Here is an 18,028-nt window from a genome sequence, read left to right on the forward strand (position 1 = left end):
GAGTCATGACTTTTCTTTCAGTGAGATGACTTATATCAAGCAGGGCCCAGTAACAAGGAGGCAATAATTGCTCAGAAGCAGATCTAGGAAGCTCAGAAAACACAAAATAGATTAATTAGAAAGAAAATCATACCAAATCACACTTTGCTTTAATTGCTAAAAACCATAGATTAAAATAAATCTCAAAAATAACCCAGATAAAAAGATATCACAGGAGTTCCAAAACAAAGAGTAATAGCTGACTTACAATGGACAGAAACTTTTTTCTTTCTTTCTTTCTTTTTTTCTTCTTTCTTTCTTTTTCTTTCTTTCTTTCTTTCTTTTCTTTCTTTCTTTCTTTCTTTCTTTCTTTCTTCTTTCTCTCTTTCTCTCTTTCTTTCTTTCATGATGTTATTTATTTACTTGATAGAAAAAGGAGAGAGCGAGAAAGTACAAGTAGTTGAAGCAGCAGAGAGCCCGATGCAGGGCTCGATCCCAGGACCCTGGGATCATGACCTGAGTGGAAGGCGGATGCTTAACCGCCTGAGCCACCCACATGCCTCTGGACAGAAACTTTAAAGAACTGAAGGAGAAAATAAAAACAATAGGTATCAATGCATAATTCTTTAGCCAGTGAACATATACTTAAAAATGAAGGTGAAAAAAAGATATTTTAAGATAAATGAAGCTGTATGCCAATTACAAAAGATGAATTTCAAATATAGGGACATAAGTGAGTAGAAAATGAGAAAATGGAAAAGATATAATGCACAACACAAACTATAAAAAATATGAACACTATCAGTCCATTGGACCTAATTGACATTTATAAAGTTCTCCTTAGCAAATTTCAGATGATTGAAGTCATACAGACTATGTTCTCCAACCACACTGGATGAAATTAGTAAACAGTGCCAATTGAAGAATCTAGAAAATCCCCCAAACGATTTGAATTGAGTTGATGGACCTCAAATTAACTCCTGGGTTAAGGAAGAAAACAAAGGAAACTATGAAATATTCAGAACTGAATGCTTATAAAAGTAAAATTGAATTTTGTGGGGTACTCCTTTTTAGGTAAAGAAGTACCTACACTTATTTCTTTTTATGTTTATGTTAGAAAAAAGCATCGGTATCTTCCCAAGTGTAGATGTCACTGTAGCAGATTGCCTGAACATTCCCCAGCACGTCGTATTGTACTTAGGTTTATCTAATGTTCTGATGATGTATCCTGATGAGGTCGGGAAAGTAAACTTCTCTAATGGGCCATATTGGTTCAAAGCAAAATGATTTTGCTTTTCTTTGCAGAGTAAGTCATACAAGAGCCAAAGCAGTAGCAATGTCCAAGGCTACATAGCGAGCTCCAGCCATGGCAGCAACATCATTCTGATTTGCAGTTGTAAAGGAGCAACGGTGGCCACTTTCCTGTCGAAGCTCTGTTAGTCCTCAGTAGGACTTTCACTGGCCAGACTGGGCTCTGGAGTTGAAGATAGCATTGCACAGAACTTTCTTCTGTAGTGAACTTTGCCTATGAAGACCTAAATTAGTTTACTAGAGCTGTCATACCAAAATACCACATGCTGGCTGGTTTAAACAAGAAAAATTTATATTCTCAGAGTTCTGGAAGCTAGATGTACAGTAGCCAGGTATTGGTAGGGTTAATTTTTTTTTGAAGGTTGTGAGGAAGAATAGGTCCCATGCTTCTCCTCTGGCTTCTGGTGAGTCGGTGGCAATCTCTGATGCTTCCTGACTTGCAGAGCATTTCATACATCCATCTTCACATGGTGTCCCCCCAGGTATCCCTATGTCCAAAATTCCCCTTTTTACAATGACACCAGTCATATTGCATTTGGCTCTCCCTAATTATCTCATTGTAACTTGATTACATCTGAAAGACTCCACCTGCAAGTAAGATTCCATTCTGAGGTACTGGGGGTTAGAACTTCAATGTATGAATTTTGCATGGAACACAGTTCAACCCATTATGAGGCCATTACAGTTTCTTCTTCTGGAATGAAACATTATCATGACTGTCAATATTAGCAAGCTTTATGAGTACAGACCACGATCTTTCATAAATTTTCCAACTTTCATAGCAGCCAAAAACAGACCAGGTAATGATTGTAGCCAAGCAACATGTCTATGCAATCTTGCACCTAGAATATTTATATAATTTTACAGCCTAACAAAGGGAAAACAAGGACTGTCCACACATAATAAATTAAGAGCCATGTCATTCCCAATATCTAGGTAGTTCAGGAATATTTTGAGTGTCTTCCCCTCCCCTCTGTTCCCTGACCTGGTTCTTGTCTCTGCCTCATCTATCCTGTTAATTCTCTAAAGTCTGGGAATCAACTTATTTACTTTTTGCTCCAGAAAAGCAGCCAAATGCATTCTCAATTTTTGCATCAGGCCATCTGCTTGGTTGTGCACTGAATGCTCCTATCTGTGAGCTTTGTTGGTCCCTTTGATCTTATCATTCCCCCAACCAGCAGCCATAAAGTGCATATAATCTTGCAGGATTTTTCCAAGCTCTAAATTGTCTGGCCTCCTTTTTTTCTGCTACTAGTCTTACTACACAGGGTTTTCCTTTGGTAGCAAATACAACCTTACTTGTAATGATCTACGTGTTTTAGGGACTTTATTTGCTTTAAGTTTCTTATGCTCTTTCAAATTGCCTCTTATTTGGGGGTTTTGGTGACTGACTGTTCTGCTGCTGTTTTATCCCCCTTAGGGTCTATAGCAAACTTTCATAAAGTTAAAATCTGGGTTAACACATCCTATTGCTTCCCTACTGCTCTAGGTATGGAGCTAGCAGCCATCATACCTATGCTACTCTATGTAGGGTTTGGAACAATTTTCTCAGTGGCCCTTTTGGAAGATGCTGAGCTGGGGGCACATCATATTGCCACTTGAATATTTGCAGAACTTGGCCACCAGAATTCCCTATAACCTGCTACTGCCACTAGAACAGATATCTTCCACTATGGTGTGGCGTGTGGGGCTTGGATATATACCATTTTAAAATCCAATAGCATTGATATAACTGGAGTGTATCTTTGTATGGTCAATACCAATCCTATGTTGGAGTCATATGGACTGAATGTTTGTGTTCTCCCAAATTTCTGGTGTTGAAATCCTAACCTCTAAAATGATGGAATTAGGAACCTTTGGGGGGGGGGAGTGTAGGTGATGAGGATGAAGCCATCCTGAATGGAATTAGTGCCCTTAAAAATAAACTGCAGAGAGCTCTCTCATTTTTTTCCAAGTGAGGACACAGCAGGAAGATGGCTGTCTATGAACCTGGAAGCAGGTTTATCACCAGACCATGGCTCTGTTAATGACTGTATCTTGGACTTTCCAGCCTCCAGAATTGTGAGAAATAAATATTTGTTTTTTAAGCCACTTAGTCTTTGGTATTTTTAGTTACAGCATCCCAAACGGACTACAACTCACCACAAAAGCCATATGTGCAGATAGAAGATTTACTGGGAAAAACTTTACTAGCAGGGAGGTAATGAAGTGCCTGATTTACCAAACTTATCATTGCATAGCTTATTCCAGACATAGGTGGACTGCCTGCATTAAAGCTCACTTTTAGGCTAAGTGGAATCCTTCCCTGTAATTGTCACCATATTTATGCAAACAGTGGATGAGAAACTTCCGTGTGACTACCTAATGGTAGAAGCCCCCCTGGTAGAGGAGGGAGATTTTGACAAAGAGCCTCTAGAATTAGCAGCTAGAAGCAGCCTGTGCCACTGAGCTAACTGGGACCAGCTGAGCCTACTTTCTACTAAGTTCCTCAAAAGTTTTTGTGGTGGAGAAAGGGGGGAGGGGGTAAGCCTTCTTGATATCCAGATCTGTCTCTTCTCAAAAAGCAACAGAACTGAGGTGCATGGGGGGCTCAGTTGGTTGAGCATCTGATGTTGGCTCAGGTTGCGATCTCCGGATCCTGGGGATGGGGCCCTCATGGAGCCTGTGTCCAGCTCCCCGCTCAGCTGGGAGTATTTTTCTCCCTCTCCCTCTGCCTCTCCCTATACTTGTGCTCTTGCCCACTCTTTCCCTCTCAAATATATAAATAAGATCTTTAAACAAAAAGGCTACAGATCTAAAATATATTAAGAGCAATAACAATGTTTAGCAATGTGCATCTGTTATACATCTTTATGGGAGAAATCTTATCAGCATTAATATGATATTATGGGTCAGTTTCTTCTTCAGGAACAATTGAGCAATTCTACATGACTGTATGTCAAGCAGTTTTGCCTCTGGAACAATGGAATATCATAGCCGTATTCAATTTAACTGGATACTGACACCCTATATAACAGTCTAATTGTTTAAAGAGCAGCTTTAGAAGAGGCATGTGGGCTTAGGGAAATGTAGAGTAAGTTTCTAAGTGTCTGTTTGTCCTTTTAAATCGCCCTGATGATGGGATGAGCACTGGGTGTTATGCTATATGTTGGCAAATTGAACTCCAATAAAAAAAAAGTTCTGAACACCAGATATGCCATCTCCGAAAATGTTAACAGATATGCAAAAGTGATTAAAATAATTTATTAAACAGAGTAGAAATGAATGTGCGTAGAAATAAAGAAACCCTATGGGACTAAAAAAAAAATCGCCTTGAAGAATCAATGTAAGAAATAAAAAAAAAAAAAGTATATTGAAGCCATTAGAAGAATTTAGAACATTTTAGAAATGTCCATTTCCTCAAAGTAATTCATGGTCCTTCATGTTACATGATCATATCCATTAATTAGCCGAGGCACATATTCTGTATGGACCCACTAGTCAGATTCTCCAGGAGATCCTTTCATATTTTCCAAATACAATGATGTTTGCCATTTGAAGTATGTTTGAGTGGTATTTATTCACCTAGTTTATTTTTTTTTATTTTTTAAATTTATTTATGATACACACAAAGAGAGAGAGAGAGAGAGAGAGAGAGAGAGGCAGAGACATAGGCAGAGGGAGAAGCAGGCTCCATACACCGGAGCCCGACGTGGGATTCGATCCCGGGTCTCCAGGATCACGCCCTGGGCCAAAGGCAGGCGCCAAACCACTGCGCCACCCAGGGTTCCCAATTTATTCACCTAGTTTAAAAATAAAACAAGTGAAATCATTCTATCCTAAGCCATTCAGTGGCAGCAGTAGCGTTTCTTTATTTTTGAAAAATTGTCACATATTATACCAAATGCAGAAGCATTGTATTTGCAGAACTAAAACCATTCCCTGGGAAGCAGCCCAAAGTTGGACTAAGGCTTTGTAATGTCAAAGCTCTAAATTAAACATGACATCTTGCTATTGACTTACCTGTCTCTTCCTCTAATTACAGATCTTTATATACTAATGACGGTAAAATAAAATCTGAAGCTATTCACTAGCAATGCCTTCTTGGGAGTCTTCTGCCTCCTAACATGAATGGTTATTTTCTATTTGCTTAGGTTCTGTTTTTTTAATTCTACTGTTCCATCTAAAGAAGATTCTGTATTGGATTTCCATTAAATTCTAACTGGTGATACATAATGAAAGACCTTCTCCCATTCACCCTCATCTATTTTCATATTCCAGACTATTTCCCACCTGCTCATATGTTTATGTTCCAGTGTACTTTGTATCTCCCTCAGGCTCCATAAATCATCTCTGCAGTTCTTCTGTGGATACTGTGTTATGTAACATTTCTTGAGAGCAGTCAGGCCTCTCCCCAGGTGAGGCTATTTCTTTTTCCTCCTGGGAAACTTGAATATATTTTACTTGTTCTGTGACATTTTTATTTTACCCCTGTGTATGACTCTAAACCAGACTCAGAATTTTTACTCTCTTGAATCACATCTAGAAAATGTGATTAGAACTAACTTGAAAACACTTTTTAGAACCACGTAATGTTTCAACCTCAGACACCATGGTACATATTTAGGAGACTTTGCTGCTCTTCAGCTCACCAACATGTAGAAGATTTTTCATTTCACGTATAATTTGGTGCTCCAAAATAGATACATAAATTATACACATTGTTTTCTGTGCACTTCCTAAATTTGTTTGATTTTATGGTATTTTCCAAGTTAATTTTTAGTTGACCTCTGATTCATTTGTATATAAATATTTTTTTGCTTGGCTATTCAAAGCACCCTTTGGATCATAAAAGCATTTGTAAAAATAATATGACTTCACAATACCAAATAAAAGCATCCCTGCAATTACTTTTATATAATATACTGATTTGCTTCCAAACTCCAAGTATATTTTCCCTTGTTACCTATTGCTGCTTGTTGCTACCTTTCATGTTGATTTTTTTCCCAACCATGTGTTGAAAGTTGAAGGATGCCCATTAAAAAGACATGTATTTATCATTTTAATAATGATACTGTACACCTTAAACTACTGACACTGAATGTTAATTGTACTTCAAGAAAAATATTTTACTTGGTTTTTACAAGTTGGAAATCAGTATCAGATGATGGTAAAAATGGAATAATAGGTCTAGTGTCCATAATTCAAGAACTCAGGTTCTCTGAAAGATATGGTGTAGGATATAGGGAATCTTGCATTTAGTCCTATATTGGTAGTTTGGGGAGCAAACTCAGAACTCACTACCCCGGCTTCTAGAGGTAAGTCTGGCTTCATATCCTGCTGAGTAAGTGATAATTTTCTAAGCCTTGCTGTCAATCTAGGGGGTTGATATGACCACTATTTGATAAATCATGCAGGTCTTCTCTTCTCTGGAATATTACAGACAAAAAGTAGACCCTATCTCTTCTGAATCCACTTCAGCCTCCCTTTTTTATCATATATAGAGTCACAATGTTTTCCTCTTTTCAAATAATTATGGCTTAGCCTTTCATGTATTGAATCTACAACTAGTAAAAAGAGAAGAAATAATAGTAAGTTACCATCAACAGGTTTTAAAAATTCCCTGCCTCAAATATTTCTATTATTTTGGACCATAATTATAAATGATAGAACAGAGGTTGTTGACTAGGTATTGTAAGCATTGGTTTTGAATATAATATTATGTAATTGGTTGGGTTGGGTTGGTTAGTTGTCTGCATGTATGCTTACACACGTGTATGTAAGCATTCGTGGTTGTATGTGTGCATTGTAGGAAATTCTTTTTATGACCAGAAAAAAGACTGAAATATTATTTCAAATAAAGTCTCAGAGTTTTTATTTTCACATCTGAAAATCCCACACCAGTACGTTCATTCCCAGGAAGTTTCTGGAAACCCTCAAGTGGCCTCCAAAATTTAGTAGTGGAGCATTGTCTGACCCAAGGAAGTTCTCATATATATCTCAGCCTTAGGAAAACTAGTATGTCAGCATGACTTTAAGCTTGTTATAAATGCAGAATTCCTGGGGTGCCTGGGTGACTCAGTTGATAAGTGTCCAACTCTTGATTCCGGCTCCAGTCATGCCCTTGGGGTCTTGAGATAGAGCCCCATCTCAGGCTCAGCATGGAGTTTGCTTGAGATTCTCTCCTTTTCCCTTTACCCCTGCCCACTCCTCTCTCATGCACGTTCTCTCTCTCTAAAATAAATAAGTAAATACAATCTTTACAAAAAGAAAAGAAATGCAGAATTCCTAGACCTATGTCAAACTACTGAATTAGAGGCTACGTTTTAACAAAATTCCCAAATGGTATGGGTGCACAGTAAAATTTGAGCATTCTGGTCTAAACAAGGTGCTCTATAAATTAGAAATATTTCTGTCGGACAAATTCTGTGAGAAACTAAACAGTGATACCTTTTGTGCTAATTTTTTTGTTTTTATGTTTTTGTTTTTTTGGTATACTTGGCCAAATGAGATAAAAGAGAGAGGCCCAAGCATCAGAAATAGCTAATGCATGTTTTATGGCTGAAGTTGAGACATGTGCTCATCCATACACTGCTGCATTCAATTCCAACTGAATTTCATGGCTTAGTAGTTTCCTTTCCATCTGTATAGAGAATGAACAATCTTGATTTTTTAAGACAAATAAACACTTAATGAAGGGCTATACAATGGGTTATTATTTCTTATCATATTCACACTGAGATTTTGAAGATTTGAAGTCACTGTCCAGGGCTCTGTAAATTTCTTGAATTTCTCAGTGCTCTATGAATGTGAAGCAATAGTAGCAATTAACTTTAAACTTAGGGATTTGTGCTAAAAAAAAAAAAAAGAAGGAAACTGACAATTTCAAAGCATTGCATCTGTGTGCACATGCAATCTTTAGAAAGAAACCAATATTTTAGTATTTCGCTACTACAAAAACCTGCTCAGTGCTAATTTAAATTCATGATAGATTCATTGTGACAGAAATATTTTTAAAATCCTCATCACAAAAAAAAAAAAATCCTCATGACAAGAAAAAAAATTCTCCTCACTACTCACTATGGTAATCAGAATACATTATGTGATCTGTTCAGTAGAAATGCAGGAGGCAAAATCATCATTACAGTTTACTCACTAACTCCTATCCTGAAAATCCATTAATTACACATTTTATTTCTCATTCATTAGCGGCCACTGACTATAAGTTCTAAGTAATTCATAAATACACGTATTGGGGTGCCTGAGTGGCACAGGCGATTTAAGCATCCTAGCCCACTCTTGGTTTCAGCTCAGATCATGGTCTCAGGGTCTCAGGTCAGATCCAGCTGGAGCCCAGTCTGGCATGGAGTCAGCTTTAAATTCTCTCCTGTTTTTGTCCCTCTCCATACCCACCTCCATGTGGACACTCTCTCTCTTTCAAAATAAATAAATAAATAAAGTATATTTTTTAAAAGGATAAATATATGTATCAACAAAAAGAACTTTTTTCCAATAAACATTTTCTGTATGAAGAGCTCAAACCTTAAAAAATATATTTATCATGAGTACGTAACAAGCAAGTGTCCTCGGGCATTTTAAATGAAAGGAGTGAATTGATCATACAATTAATTCTGGCTTACTGAATGGAGACTTGCTATTTTTATGGATGAAACCCATGGTGTTGTTTTCAGTTTCCTCTTCTTTCTTTCCTCCATGCTCCTGCTCTCCTCTTCACTTTCTCTCATCACTCTTTTCCTCTTGCTTAGACACAGACACAGATAACATATATACTGAAAAATGTTTCTAGTACCATTGACTAGAGCTCAGAAGAGGAATCCTAATTACTTAAGTATATTATGTAAGAATGTGTGTTTTTTTAATGTATGGGTAAGAGAGGAATATTAAATTGTGCATGTTATTAGAAAACCTATTGCTTTGCCGTTATTTATAGATCTTGAAGTAACATTGATTCAAGAAGGGGAAAAATACAGGATTAGCTTTATCATTACAAATATCCCACTTTGCACTGTGCCTAGATATCATATATTGCAAGAATGATTAAGTATACCAATATGGTGATTACTTTGGGTGTAAGTTTTGCTTATTTACAACATTAAACTCTGTTTACTGCCTACGTAAGGTTGCTTCAATTCACATATTTGGAAGATAAGGAATTCTTCTTCTGACTAAATTTTGCTCTCTCCAGAACTCTGGCTTGCATTATTTACCCTCAAACATTTTCTTATAACATACTTCTTTTCTTGTTTGGTTATAAATGTAGTAAGGAGAACAAAGTATTTAAAGAGCTGTCAGCGAAAGGATATTACTATTAAGAAGAGATCTCATGTTTTGTTTTGTTTTTTGAAAAACCATCTTAGAACTCAGAAGTATGAAAATAAACACCCCAGAGGCAATTGTGAAGGAAGGGAAGGTAGCAGAAATAATAGAATAGTGAGGGATCTGAGTAGAAGGAAGAAGCATGTCCAGAATGAATCAAAGAAGAATAAACTTGTTGCTCAAAATGCATTTTTTTTTCCAAAATGCATTATGTTATATCACTGATCACCTCTCAGGTAAGTGCGGTTTGTAGACCAGCCACATAAGCTCTGGCTTCCCGCTAGACATGTGGAATCGTGGGGCTGATTTTCAAACTTATTTGAAAAGATTCTCTCGGGGTAGGATCCAGGAATCTATGTTTTAACGAGCTTTGCAGGTGATACACATCACATTTCTAGAACTGTTGTGCTGGATTCTGAACACTTCAAGGTTATTCACCATTTGTATCAAATATCTAGAATTGCTCCTACCACATAGTAGACAATCAGTGAACGTTTCTTGAAAGAAGGAATTGCAGGGAAAGAGTGCTATATACTACGCTTCAGTCACTGTGCAGGAAACCAAAACATTCATGGTAAAACAGATACAGACATTTCACTCTGGGTTGCTATGGCCATCTAGTATGTGTTCACACTCCCTACTGTTTCTTGCACTAAGAATTCATTTTTGTGGGGTGTCTGTGAAGTGTGGAAACATAATTTTTTTTTTTCTAGATCAACCTCATGCTTGATGGCACGATGGAGCTGCATTCATATCTCCCGACATTAGGGACAACCTATACATTGTACCCAGACAGGTATACCTGAGAGGAGCTTGTATTGTGTTGCTCGGTGTAACACAATGTAACATAGTGTCTCCACCAGCTTGACAGTAGTGCTTTCTGTCATTCAGCCTTTGCTCCTCCATCCAGTACATTCCATGAATACTCTTAAGTATTTTCAAGTCTTGTTCTTAATTCATGTGACATTTTTATAGCAGTTAACTATCTATGCCAGAGAGTCGAGTAAAGAAAATGACAATATGATTAAAAAATATTTTATAAGTATCCTAATTGTTTTTCAAGCACTAGTTGAGTTATTATTTTTAATCAGTGTTTCACATAAGGAAGACATAGTGATTATCCATACTCTGGGAGTAAGGGAGACTATGAATAATTGAGATGCATGAATAATTATGGTCCACTGATATCACTACATTCTATACAACCATGTGTTCGGTTGTTAATACCCAGAAATCAATGGCTATTCTAAATTTTAGTTCCTGCCTCTGTCCATCCCTGTGTACGGATATTTGCCACAAATGATGTAATTCAAACTCGGGCACCAAATTCAATCAAAGTCAAAGAAGAAATGATACCAAAGGAAAAGAACACTTTTCACAAATTCTATAGCTAGCCTCTAGGTTAAGGGCTTGCTTCATAAGCACGCACGCATTCATCCATTTCTATGAATTATGCAGTATTAAATTGGTTTTGGTGCTGTATCCAAAGCTGAGTAACAAAGAGAATCAAGAACTTTTTCTTAGAGCGCTCGTTCTCAGCGGGGGCGATATTGCACCCAAGGGAGCAAAAACCAGTTCCTGAGCAGTCTTCCTCTTTGTTATATATAAAGCACAGGAATATATAGAACATGTAAACAAATGTATACATATGATCTATGGTATTAAATTTTCATGTGGGATTATTGGAAAAAAGAAATGTCTAAAATGGATCCATGGGAGTGATTATGAAAAAAAGAAAGTTGAGAAATGGTGAATTGAAGGAGAGTGAAACGCAGTACTAGCAGTTGTAACTCTAGAATGTCTACATTATGGGGAAGGGAATCTTCAAAACAATAATCTGATTAGAAATAGGACAAGGTTAGGAGGTGCTTGCAGACAAGAGTTAGGACACTTTGCTTGAAGTTTTATTCCATTTATACATGGTGGGAGCCAGAATTCTAACGGCGTCCTGACTCCTGGCATATGTGGCTTCTATAATCCAATCCTTTGAGTGTAGGCAGGAGAGGCAAATACAATGGTGTTAGCCCTCTGATTAGATTCCATGGCGAAGGGAAAGGCATCTGCATATGGAATTAAGGTCTCACATCAGTTGACGTTGAGTCAATCAAAAGAAGGGTTCTGCTCAATGGGCCTGCCTGATTGGACGTGATCTTTAAAAGATGCTGAAGCATCAAAGACACTGTCCTGGTCATCCTGAAGACATCAAACAACCATTTTGTGAATGTCCTGTGAAAAGAGATGACCTCAGGACCTGAGGATCTCACTTCCACCACTGCAAGGAAGTGAATTCTCTCAACAACCACACAAGCTTAACTTTACGGTCAACTAATATTCAATAAAGGAGGAAAGACTATCCTTGGAAGAAAGACAGTCTCTTCAATAAATGGTGCTGGGAAAATTGGACATCCACATGCAGAAGAATGAAACTAGACCACTCTCTTTCACCATACACAAAGATAAACTCAAAATCGATGAAAGATCTTAATGTGAGACAAGATGCCATCAAAATCCTAGAGGAGAACACAGGCAACACCCTTTTTGAACTCAGCCACAGTAACTTCTTGCAAGATACATCCACGAAGGCAAAAGAAACAAAAGCAAAAATGAACTATTGGGACTTCATCAAGATAAGAAGCTTTTGCACAGCAAAGGATACAGTCAACAAGACTAAAAGACAACCTACAGAATGGGAGAAGATATTTGCAAATGACATATCAGATAAAGGGCTAGTTTCCATGATCTATAAAGAACTTATTAAACTCGACAGCAAAGAAACAAACAATCCAATCATGAAATGGGCAAAAGACATGAAGAGAAATCTCAAAGAGGAAGACATAGACATGGCCAACATGCACATGAGAAAATGCTCTGCATCACTTGCCATCAGGGAAATACAAATCAAAACCACAATGAGATCCCACCTCACACCAGTGAGAATGGGGAAAATTAACAAGGCAGGAAACCACAAATGTTGGAGAGGATGTGGAGAAAGGGGAACCCTCTTGCACTGTTGGTGGGGATGTGAACTGGTGCAGCCACTCTGGAAAACTGTATGGAGGTTCCTCAAAGAGTTAAAAATAGACCTGCCCTATGACCCAGCAATTGCACTGCTGGGGATTTACCCCAAAGATACAGATGCAATGAAACGCCTGGACACCTGCACCCTGATGTTTCTAGCAGCAATGGCCACGATAGCCAAACTGTGGAAGGAGCCTCGGTGTCCATCGAAAGATGAATGGATAAAGAAGATGTGGTCTATGTACACAATGGAATATTCCTCAGCCATTAGAAATGACAAATACCCACCATTTGCTTCAACGTGGATGGAACTGGAGGGTATTATGCTGAGTGAAATAAGTCAATCGGAGAAGGACAAACATTATATGGTCTCATTCATTTGGGGAATATAAGTAATAGTGAAAGGGAATAGAGGGGAAGGGAGAAGAAATGTGTGGGAAATATCAGAAAGGGAGACAGAACATAAAGACTCCTAACTCTGGGAAACGAACTAGGGGTGGGGGAAGGGGAGGAGGGCGGGTGGTGGGGGTGAATGGGTGACGGGCACTGAGGGGGGCACTTGACGAGATGAGCACTGGGTGTTATTCTGTATGTTGGCAAATTGAACACCAATAAAAAATAAATTTATTTAAAAAAAAAACCCACACAAGCTTGGAAGAGGTCTGGTGAGGAGGTGCAGGTCCAGCTTAGGACCAGATGGCAGTCTTCTACGACCAGAGAAGACCCAGCTTAACTGTACCTGCACGCCTGACTCAGGGAGATGGGCAAAAAATAAGTGGGTGTATTTTTTTAAGCTGGTGAATTTGAAAGAATTTGTGAGACAGCTATAGAAAACTAATACATATTCCAGGAACACAATTTTTATTTAAATTTGTGTTATTTGATGCAGATTTGGAGGCTGATATGATACTAAAACCTACCGACCACACCTGAGCTCTCACTGATAAGAAAGAAGTTTTATGGAAGAAAAATACAGGGTTAGAAGTGAAGTGCTCCTCATCCTTTCTGAGAATGAGCTAGGATGAACATTCTTCTAATGGTAATTTCAAATGGGCTTTTTTTTTTTTCATGTGAAAATTCATATAGTATTTGAAATTTAAAAGTATGCTTTTATATACTTCAACTTTTCTGTCTTTCAACCTAAAGTAGGTATTATTAAGTAGAGTCGAGAATGGGGATTAGTAGCAACTATACAACCAAGTTGATTAATCCAAGTAGACCTGGTGCTTTAGTAGTGGGAACAAAATCTAGAACCGTGGTCTTCTGAGGGCTTTAGATCTCTTTCTCCAACACGTTCCTGTTTCTGTCCCATCCTAGTGGTGGTTTATTTATTCATTCAAATCCAGCCTTGTGATATTGCTTATCAGAACATTGCATTTTCAGAGAAGTTAATTAAGATTTTTTGCTGTTGTAAAGGTAGATAAATAGGCATGCCTAGAATAAGTATAGACATCTATGTTTAGTACTTGTACTTTATGATAAGTGTTAATTCTTTTAACATGGCTCTGGCCAAAATATCTTTTATTCAAACTTCAATTGAAAACTGACATATCCTACTCTAGTGGCTCCTTCACAAGGTAAAAAAATTGATTCTTTATTCGGTTTCATACCTGTAAATAAATTGTTAAGAAGCTCTATTCTGGGAAGTTTCTCTTTTCTTAAAAGTAATAAAGAAACTGGTAAATATTTGCACCTTTCTCTGACATGGAGAGAAGCCCCATATTCTGTGAACAGAAGGAATCCATTTACTTGTCAATATTTAATACATTCCTTTACCAAGTATTACAATTACTTATTTTTCTCAAAAATTTTTTTGTGTCCATATATCCTCAACTCCTGAATTTTGCGTTATATTTCACATAGTTTACGCTCACCTTTCAACTTTGAGAAATGCTTCTATTTCTGCTGTGAAGTTAATTCTGAAAAATTGAAAAAAGATCCCCACATAAGCCTGGTATCTTTTAAGCTTATTTATAACTTGCACATAGCAATGCCACTTTCAGCCCCTCTTGAATTCTCTCCTGTACAAATGCCTGGGGAATATCGAGCTACCACAGTACGTACTGCGTCCCTTTGAAAGATTTTGAGTCAACCAGGATAAGCAGATACTATATTCACAGCTTTGATAAGTGCCTCTGTAGAGGCATTTGAAAGCAAAAAGATCCTGTTCTAGCATGTCTCCAAGTGGGATCACAGGATGCAGAACTACAGGACTACAGACTGTAGAAAATTATTATAAACATCACTTATATCAAAGGCAAAAACTTGTTGAGAATTTGAATTTACATCTGGAAACACATGAGCTTTGATATATGGCAACTTCAGCTTCATAGAAATTTTAGATATGTCATGCTTCTTCCCCTTAAAATTATTCCACTCGCCTTCTCAATAAATATATACACAGACAAGTTTTGTATTACAGGTGTACCTTGTTTTATTGTGCTTGGCAAATATTGTTCTCTGCAAATGAAAGTTTGTGGCAACCTGTGTCAATCAAGTCTATATAGGTACAAAGGCTCACTTCGTATCTCCGCATCATGTTTTGGTAATTCTCACAATATTTCAAACATTTTCATTATTATTATATTTGTTATGATCACCCGTGCTCAGTGATTATGAGTTGTTGAAAACTCAAATGATGGCTAGAATTTTTTAGAAACTAAGGATTTTTAATTAAGATATATACATTGCTATTTTAAACTTAATGCTATTTATTGCGCACTTAATAGACTCTAGTACAGTGGAAATATAACTTTTACATGTACTGGGAGACCAAAAAATTAATTCAACTTGCTTTATTACAGTATTCACTTCATTGCAGTGGTCTGAGATTGAACCTGCAATATCTTTGACGAATGCTTGTAGTTTCCAATTGCAGATATGACAAATTACCATAAACTTAGTTATTTGAAACAACAAAAATTTAATCTTTTACAGTTTTGTAGGTGACTTGTCTGACATGGACCTGACCAGACCAGAATCAAAGTTCTGTCAAGGTTAGTGGTTTCTTGCTTCTTAGATTCTAGAGAATACCAGCACTCTTTGGTTCCTGGCAATATCACTTAATCTCTGCTTCCATTATCAACATCATCTTTTTCTCTCTCTGATCTGCTTGACTCTTATAAAGGACCCTTCTGATTAAATTAGGCCCACCGAGATCATTTTCTCATCTCAAAATCCTTTTCTTAATCCTAACTGCAAAGTTTCTTTTGCTATATAAAATAACATTTACAGGTTCCAGAGATTAGGATAAGGACATCTGTGGGGTCATTATCCAGTCTACTCCCGGTACTGAAGGTCGAGTTCATGAGAAGAGTGGGAGTCACCATTTTAATTTTTTTAAAAGATTTTATTTATTTATTCATGAGAGACACAGAGAGAGGCAGAGACACAGGCAGAGGGAGAAGCAGGCTCCATGCAAGGAGCCCGACATGGGGTAATCCAGGGCCTCCAGGATCAGGCCCTGGGCTGAAGGCAGGCACTAAACCACTGAGCCACCCAGGCTGCCCGGGAGTCACCATTTTATGATCAGCAAAAAAGAACCCAACAATGATAAATGCTTGGAGGAGGGATGCTGTTTTGGAATTCACTAGGGAGCCTGCTGCTTGGGTAAATGGAAAGGGGAAATACAAGACCTTCCCCCTGAGTATGAGTTGGAGATCATGAGTGTCAAGAGTTGTTCATCTGATTGTTATAAAAGCATTGTTTAAAAAGAAAAGTGGTAGGGATCAGAAACTAGGTTCATTTTTCACTTAACTGCAATACTATATACAGGCCATATGATTTCTGGTCATGTGAGGTGAAGTGTTGATGTGACTTCAATGCATACCTCATTAAAACATGGTCATGGAATCTTGAAGAGCCTTCTGGTGATCTTACAGTCTCTGGTGATGCCAGGAGCTCTCTTCCAGGATTTGGAGTGCTTCAATTTCCACAGAGTTATCAAATACATGAAATAGCAAGAACAGAAAGACATTTGAACCCAGGCAATGTGGCTTCAGGACTGATATTTTTAAGTTAATGACTGACACTATAGTGTCTACATGACACTTCACCAAACTTCATCAAAATCTACCTCTAAAATTCTTGTTAGGATTACAAGAATTCTATTAAAAAATCAGTTATACATTAGTTAAAAGGACTAATGTGCAAAATGAATGAAGTAATGATAGTGACACAATTGACAAAGAATATAAAATATCTAAATATGATGGCCAACTGTCACCAAAGCAAACAGCTCTGTGGATAACTGAGCCTTCCATGTGAGAGCACAGATAGCTCTCTAGGACTGATGTGGCCGGGAGCCAGATCTTCTTCATTCTCTGGTTCTGCCCTCTTCTTTCATAGGGATCCCCCTATAGGCTTCTTCACTCTATGCAGATTCATTATTCCACATTATTTCAACAAATATTTATTGAACGGTCAGAGTAATAGAATCAGCGTCATCACGGAGTCAGAAAATTGAACAGCAAACATGGATCTGAAAAATACTTTTTATTACAATTGTGATAAAGGATACAAATACCACCACAAAATATCATTCTTGTATCCTAACTGAAGTGATAATTGCAGAAATTGGGCAGCTTAGGTGGCTCAGCGGTTTAGCGTCTGCCTTCAGCCCAGGGCATGACCCTGGGGTCCTGGGATCGAGTCCCACGTCGGGTTCCCTGCATGGGGCCTGCCTCTCCCTCTGCTTGTGTCTCTGCCTCTCTCTCTCTCTCTATGTGTGTGTCTCTCGTGAATAAATAAATAAAATCTTTAAAAAAATAATTCTATAAATTATTTGATGTACAAAGGTCGCTTAAGATCTTAGAATTTGTATTTGTACTATGCACACCATATTGACGACCTCCATATTGCTTTAGATATATCTTGAGACATGCTCAAATTATTACAAATATAATTTGTCTCAAATATAGAGACACTCTACAAAGTTACCTCTGCCTTCAAATGTTATCAGAAATCCATAAAAGGAGTCTTGAGGTTAAGCCAAGCTAATCTTAAAGGTTAAGAAAATTGTAGCTGGTTAAAAATAATACCATGGAGTTCCAAAAACAGTTCTCTTATTGTCACAATTCCCTTCTCTCCACACTCACTGCTTAACTACTAAAGGCTCTGCCATTTTCGACCTGGCTCCACCTCTCCCAACTATCTATCTGAACATGAAAATTCCACACCTGCTTTTCCCAGCACTCGATTAATACAACAAAAGTAGGTTTGTTCTTGGGCATTTTGTCTCTAGAATGTCAATGTGTAAATCTACTATGACTGAGATTCCAAGCGAAGGGGGCTATTTTTGAAAGGCTTCTGGTTCTCAGCTCACCAACGTACCATTTCTGCTAGTGCTTCTTACTGTTAACGACCTAGTCTTCTAGTAGAATTTATTTCTGTCCCTATTACATTT

At 37.7% G+C, this 18,028-nt stretch overlaps 1 long non-coding RNA gene across 5 annotated transcripts in view; it reads left to right on the forward strand.

Annotated features, from left to right (window-relative positions):
• LOC140622261 (uncharacterized) overlaps positions 1–18,028 on the forward strand; it is an 87,731-nt gene that overhangs the window by 16,159 nt on the left and 53,544 nt on the right. For 3 of the 5 annotated variants that reach the window (XR_012022020.1, XR_012022021.1, XR_012022024.1), the window contains exons 2-3: positions 13,514–13,663; positions 15,562–15,620. This is a non-coding gene — a long non-coding RNA (uncharacterized lncRNA). Of the gene's footprint in view, positions 1–1,281; positions 1,390–5,606; positions 5,688–13,513; positions 13,664–15,561; positions 15,621–18,028 lie in introns of those variants that run through there. The other 2 variants (XR_012022022.1, XR_012022023.1) reach the window with 2 other exon arrangements.

The sequence above is a fragment of the Canis lupus genome, chromosome 31 (genome assembly GCF_048164855.1).
Source record: "Canis lupus baileyi chromosome 31, mCanLup2.hap1, whole genome shotgun sequence".
NCBI lineage: Eukaryota > Metazoa > Chordata > Mammalia > Carnivora > Canidae > Canis > Canis lupus.